Consider the following 8,306-nt stretch of genomic DNA (forward strand, 5'->3'; position numbering starts at 1 on the left):
CGAGTTCACGGCACGACCGCATGAGCGCGACGCGACGCGAGCTTCGGGGGGTATACTGACTGTCGAAGCTGCGACACGATGTGAAGAGAAAAAAAACAACAACAACAAAGAAAAACAAGTATGACTCAGGCTTTACGCAGACCGTTGTGCCCAAAGCACTAAGCAGAGCTTTGCCACAGTAAATAAAACGCACACACGCGCACGCGCGCACACACACACACACACACACACACACACACACACACACACATAAAGATGGTCACGTGTGCGCGTGTAGCAGTATGGCGGCTGCCTGATGACCAAAAGCCTAATATCTCCCCCAGTCAAGGGGGAGGGGGGGGGATTCCCCTTTAGGCTAGTGGTTAAGATATGTTGGCTTTCCAGGTACGAATCCCGGGCATTACACACACACACACACACACGTCGTCTGTGTTTACATTCCTACCTTCAGTTTTTTTTTTTTTATATATATATTTTTTTTAATTTGTATTTATTTTGTCATTGCTCAAAGAGGATCACTGTATTAATGCTAGAAAATTCAACCCATGATGGAAGGTTTGTTTCCTGCAGAGTTCCACCCTGCAGGTTTGGCCCAAACGTCGGGTGCCACCACGGACAGCGTTAGCCCAGCCTTTTGGATTGACTTAAAAACGCTCGGAAAGAATATATATTCAAAGATTCGCGTCACATTTTCACGATTGTTTTTCAACAATAGCAGACCTACAAGCTCGTAGCGCGCCATGAGCTTGTACAGATCTGCTATTTTTCAAGAGCTAAAAGCGTAACATAATGCTGAAAACACCAGGGTTAACCATCCGGCATCTGAACGTCTCTGGGCATGTCCGTGTCCATTCCATAAGCAAAAATCACGTTTCAAAGTCATTCAAATTGCATCAGGAAATTACATTAAATGACATTAAAAATGTATCAGGCATGCATTAAAAAAAAATTATAATACAAATTCAGATATAATGCAACAACTATACAGTGAGGACTTGTGAGTTATGAAAATAAAATAAGAAAAACATTCAGGTGAATAACCAGTTCCTATTTAGTTAGTAGACTGATCAACTCATTTGATTTTTGCAACTTGTTGCTCATCAAATGCAGCTTCCCCAATCTCAGCTAGCCTCTGACAGTGTAAGAATCCAGTGTGTTCTTTTTAACCACATGAAGCCTATACCTGTTCCATGTCGAAGGCGAACACTGGGTGAGAATTGTGCAAACATTCTGCGAAAAGAGCCCATCTACAAGCTTGTGGTGTTGTCAGCTTGTAGATTGTCTTATTTTTCTTTTGGGGTTTTTTTTTTCCAGCAAAGAGGGGAGAAAGGCTATAGAGCGCCGCAGTCCCTCCCCCTTTCAGAAAAACGAGTGGCCCAGGAAATGAAACCCCAATGCATTCTCCCATCGGCACTTCTAATATAATTTATTTAAAGACGGTTACGCCGCGGACAAAGCCAATTAACTCGGATCGTGACGAATCATAACAATGAACACAATGTTTTGGGCCGATCAAATAATTTATAAGACGAAAAACTAAAACAAATAGTTGTTGTCTCCTGACTTTCTTTTCTTCTTTCTAATGATTTGATCGGCCCAAAACATTGTGTTCATTGTATCTTTTCTTCTTTCTAATGATTTGATCGGCCCAAAACATTGTGTTCATTGTATCTTTTCTTCTTTCTAATGATTTGATCGCCCCCCAAAATGGGTTTTAAATTAGCACTCTGGATTTTTACCCTGTAAAATGTAAAAGCAGACGGTGGCACTTCTGAATCCTCAGGGGTTCCAAATGGACCCTTTACGGGGTCTTTAACTTTGAGATTGTACAAATGGAACCAAACATTCCCATTTGTACAATCTCACATTCACAGGGGGCCTTTATATTATTGTCTTTCTAAATCACATGAATCACTTGACAGCGGTTGCCAGTGCCAGTTTCTTTCAAAACTACTACAAAAATACAAAAAGAATAAATTGCTTAGCTGCAGGTTCATGATTTTGACGTTGAAGAGATGAAGAGAACTATAATTAGTACTTCAATGTGAAACCCCCTGGGCTGCCATTATTTATTCAAACCCCATTTGATACTAATGCATGTTACAAGCTATATGATATGGGTAAATCATAATTATTTGTTACATTAAACTGAACTATTTATTTAGAAAGAAAATAATACAAACTAATTCACGGTTTAAAAAAAAAAAAGATTATTCAACGAACACAATCCAATACAGTGAACAAACATTTTGTAGACTTGAGAAGTATCTGAAGGAAAAAGCTTTTTTCCCCCCCCAAATATGGCACGGCTATAAGGCTAAACCTTTGGTTGAATGCATTGATTGATACGTGTGTCAACAGAGTATCATTGTTACTCTATACTGCGGCATTTTAGCAATGACGATTGTTGTGTCAGTGCAATGCTGTATGCAGTGGTGGGGAAAGTAGGCTACTCAATTGTTATACTTAAGTAAAAGTACCAATACTGCAATTCAGAACTACTTCGTTACATAGTAAAAGTACGGAATTGAAAATGTACTCGAGTAAAAGTACAAAAGTATCGGCATCAAAATGTCCTCGAAGTACTAAAAGTATTCATGTTGCAGAATGTTCCATTTCACGTTTCAAGTTCAAAATGTGTAGAAATTCAGCCGCTCTACAAGCTTGTAGATTGGCTATTTTCAAATGGCTGAAATGTATGGGGTTGATGGTTAATGTATTGTTAAAAATCGCCAACTAGTAACTAACGTTTTCGAATAATTGTAGTGGCTCCGAGATGCAGTGGAGTAGAGGTACAAGTACTGGAAATTGGAAATACTCCGGTAGAGTAAAAATACCTCAGAATTGTACTTAAATACAGTACTTAAGTAAAAGTATGTAGTTACTTTCCACCACTGGCTGTAACACCGGGAAGATCCCCAGGGTTCATTTGGCACCGCTGGCGCTGGAAGAGTTAAACAAAAATAGTGAAATGAACAAGGAGGATTTTGTCGCTGTTGGGTGGAGAAACCTCGTGTGTTTTAAAACCATTCTGACCTGAGATCAGATTCTAAAAAAAATGTCTTCTAACATCCTGACAGTTTTCTGAAAAAAATCTATGTTTCTATATGTCAGTCGTTCTTCGACTTTTCAAAAGTAGCAGACCTACAAGCTCGTAGCGTGGCGCGCTATGAGCTTGTAGATCTGCTATTTTACACTAGCTAAAGCATAACGTAATGCTAACAACAAAAGGGGTTCCCGGCCCAAAATGGGTCAAGACCTCCAAATGTTTACTCTTCAGGATTCAAATTCCAAAAAATAGCTCGTCGATCTACGAGCTCGAAGCGCGCCTTGATGCAGGCTTCCAATCCACACTTTTCCTGGGCTGTGTGTGCTCCAGTTCCTGTTGATTTCATTGGATATCATTGGTCATCTGACCAGTTTCATTGGCTTTCATTGGATCAAATTGACAGGAACTGGAGCACACACAGCCCAGGAAAAGTGTGGATAGATCCACTGTTTTTGCTACTTTTGTGTGACAGCACTGCAATTAGTATGACAAAGTTGGGCATTCATTCAATACCAAGAAACAGAAAAATGAAATGACACCGAGGCGAAAGGTTTCTGCCCGACGTATACTGCAACGATCTGACGTCGACATTTTGAAAATGTTTTTTTTAAATGTTTTTTTTTTTTTCTGGAAAAACCCCATGTTTCTATCTCAGTGGTTCTCAATATTTCATGTCAAAAGGAATTATGTAATATGCCGCCAACCCCCATCTGAAAATATGTTGTTCCAGGGACACCCCCCCCCCCCAGAAGCAGAGATTTGAGTTAAAAACTGAAACTCTGAAAGAATATATATTCACAGATTTGAGGCACATTTTCACGATTGAGAAATAGCAGACCTATACAAGTTCATATAGCGCGGCACTCGGCGCCACGCTATGAGCTTGTAGATCTGCTATTTTTAAATAACTAAAGTGTGCTTAAAACACCAAAAGGGGTTCCCGGCCCAAAATGGGTTTAATGTAACTCAGAAAGTGCACAAATGGAACCGTTGGTTGTACAAATGGTTCCCATTTTGTACACTCTCTGTTACAGAACCAAAAGGGTTCAATTTGGTTCCTAATTATCATTTTTGCTGGGGGACCCCCTGGAACGCTCTCAAGTGGTACTCCATTTGCACACTCTCAGAGTTACATTAACATTCATTTTATACAATCCCAAATTGGGGTCTGAGAGATAGAAATGCCACTCCCGGATCTATGCAAATGCAATCATTTCAGCCAAACACAGGAAGAAGGGCTGAGGGACCCTGCATCCTAGAACACACTTCTGTTTTAGAAGATGTTAGAGCAGTGGTTCTCAAAAAAGTGCAGGGGTCCTTGAGGGGGGGTTCCAGCTACATTATTGATGGTTATAGACCGATGCCAAATTGACCCTTTTACACTTACAGGTCTGACTGTAACTGCGAGAGTCTACAGATGAGAGTGTTTGACACTCAAGTGATACGGAGGCCTCGTGGTCTAACCCATTCTGAACGGGAACCCATTTTGGTGTTGGCATCATGTCGTGCTTTAGCTATTGAAAAATAGCAGATCTACAAGCTCATAGCGCGCCACCGAGTGGCGCGCTACGAGCTTGTAGGTCTGCTATTTTTTTGAAAAATCGAACGACTGACATTTTTAGAATCTGATCTCAGGTCAGAATGGGTTAATCGGACCAGTGTGTGTCCAGTGGAGAAACCTCGTATGAATCTGATCTCAGGTCAGAATGGTCTAATAATGCATGCCAAGCTGGGGGGGGGGGGGGAATCCTCGAAATGAACAGGTTTTTGAGGACCGCTGTCTCTTCCTTTCCTCCCGTCTACCTCTTTTTTTTATATATTATCTTTCTTTCTTCACCTCCTGATCTAAAACGTGAATGGTCAGCTAATGCAGAGTCAATTAAAATGATATATACGCTGTGTATCGTCGAAAACGGTTGGTGTCGGCTGTAAACGGATAAGTTCAGATGAATACTGAAAGTATTTGTATAAACGTGGAAGACACGTGATAATAACTTTACACTTATTCACTTTCAGTCAGCAAAAAAATAAAAACCATGAATTGCTGTTAACCAATATAAGGCTACACGAAAAAACACATTTTCTGTGTTTTCAGACAGAGGATACCTACTGGTTTAGGATCAATATTAACAGTGAATGGTAATGATGATGATGACAACATTGATTTATGGTTATGTGTTTTTATTTGTCTTTCGGATGCTGTACAGGAATGTTATGATGATGTGTAGATGTATATAGCTGGAAAAGAAAAAGGACGACAAAAATGATTTGTGACTGAGCCCATGTTTTTTATGTACTGTACATAGTAATTATTTTGTTCCCTTTTTTACAATAAAAATAAATGCTTGTGCCAATGAGCTGTTTTTTTTTTTTAGCTATAAGTGAAGAGCAATTTCCGCAATTACCATTTCCGCAATTTCCATTTCCGCAATTTCCGCAATTTCCTCAATTTCCATTTCCGCAATTTCCATTCCACCATTTCCGCAATTTCTGCAATTACCATTTCCGCAATTTCCATTTCCGCAATTTCCATTTCCGCAATTTCCGCAATTACAATTTCCGCAATTACCATTTCCGCAATTTCCATTTCCGCAATTTCCTCAATTTCCATTTCCACCATTTCCGCAATTTCTGCAATTACCATTTCCGCAATTTCCATTTCCGCATTTCTGCAATTTCCGCAATTACAATTTCCGCAATTTCCATTTCCGCAATTTCCGCAATTTCCATTTCCAACTATTAATGGCAGCTGGGTTTCATCATTCAAATCAAATAGAATTCTGTCCGTTTAGCTATAAAATTATGTCAGGGAATAGGGATACAGAGTATATGTCTTTAATTTGCATTGCATCTTCCCCCCCCCCCCCCCCCCCAAGCTTTTATTTTCGTTCGAGTAATAGTACAACTCTAAAGTATTACTTATAATAATGTAATTAAAGATAACTTCATTCAGAAGGACCACTTCAACACTTTTCAACCCATCTTCATATACTGTAACCCATTTGGGCCTGATGTCGAAATAAAAATGTTTACTCTGAAATAATATATATATTCAAAGATCTGTGCCACATTTTCAAGATTTTTCAAAAATAGCAGACCTACAGGCTTGTAGCGCGCCACTGAGATTGTAGATATGCTTTTTCAATAGCTAAATTATAACTGTTTAAAACACCAAAATAATGAAAAAAGAAACGGCATTCTTGGCCCACTGCAACTTTCTTTGGCAGAGAAACCATTGCAAATTGATTTAATGTTGTGAGGCTAAACATTTTCAGCCAAAAGACAAATAAATAAGACACAGGCAATAGAATCGAATCGAATACACACAAAGTAAATATAGAAAATAAAACATATGAAACCAGTCCAGACGATCAGTAATTATAACACCACTTCATTTCTGGAACCAATGACCCCAACCCTGTGTATAAACGAATGGAATCCGTCAGGACAGTCCTAGAATGACATAGGACGGCATTCGACACCAAAAAGTATTTAAAACAAAAACAACTATAATTACCACTTTGTTATCTACAACGTACTACAATGCACTCTGGTCTCACTGTAGAAAATGCTAGATTCGTCACTGAAATCTAAAACCCCTCTTAAAAGACATGAAATGAACAAACATTCATTCAAGAAGCCAGTTGAAATGTAAACTCAACATTATTATTTATCCATTTGGTCACATCTGTAAAACCATTCCTATGGACTATATCATGAGGTCACCATCAATAACAAGTTAAATGGAGGATGAAGCCAAAACTGAATGCATTGATGGACAGCACTGAAATGAAGAGGACAGAAATAAAGAAAAACTACAAAACTGAAGGTAGTTTGACCAGGACATGTGAACAGTGCAGGCAACAGCGCCTCTCAGTGGTGTACAAAGAAACAAACGAGAGAGAATTCCATATCAAGGATCTTTCCTTTCTCCTTGTACAAACTGGGTTAATATTACAATCCTGAGCATGCAATCATACAAACACACACACACACACACACACACACACACACACAGTACATACCATCATTCAGAATATTGAATATATCAAAAAAGGGCGAAGAAAAGAATACAGAAGGAGAGAGGCACGTTAGCTTCCAAAAAGGGAGAATTATCCTTTTGATGCATTTCCATTTGCCTCTGATGTGCAAGTCTATCCCAAGCACCTTGCAGGTGAATATACATACTTGACATGCTCATTCGCCTGTATATGAAAACAAAAATACACATAAATCTCACACACACACACACACACACACACACACACACACACACACACACACACACACACACACACACACACCTCATTAAGTGATAGAGATTGTCTCAATGCACGCAGCCCCAGTAAGTATACATGCTTTTCAAAAGAAAGCATAGCACTGCTCTTGTCTTGCTAGAAGAGATGTCCCGATACTGTATCGGAAAAGTATCGCATCGGCCCTTATTTGGTCATATCGGTATCGGTGAATATGCCAGTCTAACCAGCGATCCGACACAGGGGTATAAGGAAGGGGTCGACACTATGGGCAGGTGAATAAAATGCTGGGACATGTGGAGTTTGCTTTGGGAGTTGTCATAAACACAACACTAATAAGGTATTTTTTTGTATTATTAATAAATGGTATTCTCGGGTATCGGTATTCGGGAATCGGGTAGCACAGAAATTGTGGTATCGGGATCGGATCGGAAATGAAAAAAAAAAGTCGGGACATCCCCACTCGTTAGTGCCATAGACCGAAAGGTGTCTTCGTGAAACTCAAGTCGCGGTCAGTTGATTGCACAGGCCCGTTCTGTTGAAATGGAATGGACCAGCGGACTCCCACCCTGTGGCCCGAGGACGCCCACTGGTGGGCCACAAAGGCTATTGCAAGTGGGCCCCCAAATTGATTGGCAAAACGCTACGATTTTAATAACACAGCAAAATAAACGAAGAGAAAAAAAAGGACATTGCGTTTCTTTAAAAATGTGTTTTCACTGTGATAAGAATAGAAAGAATAGAATGAGATAAGAACGCAGTGTGCTGCTGTACGGTTCCATTGATCCAAGCCCGGGGAAAACACAAATTTGTTTTGATCATTAAAATAAATATGCTCTGGAAAATGCATTCGGCCCATATCGGACCACTGTGTTATGAGTGGTCGTGATTCAGAAAAGGTCGGGAACTTGCTGTAATGACGGAATTCATATAAAATGTGAGGAAACACCTCCTTTTCACAGCAACATTTTTCCCTGTGTTCCTCAAGTGTTCACCTTACC

Source organism: Protomyctophum bolini, assembly GCF_963924005.1.
Source record: "Protomyctophum bolini genome assembly, chromosome: 22".
Taxonomy (NCBI): domain Eukaryota; kingdom Metazoa; phylum Chordata; class Actinopteri; order Myctophiformes; family Myctophidae; genus Protomyctophum; species Protomyctophum bolini.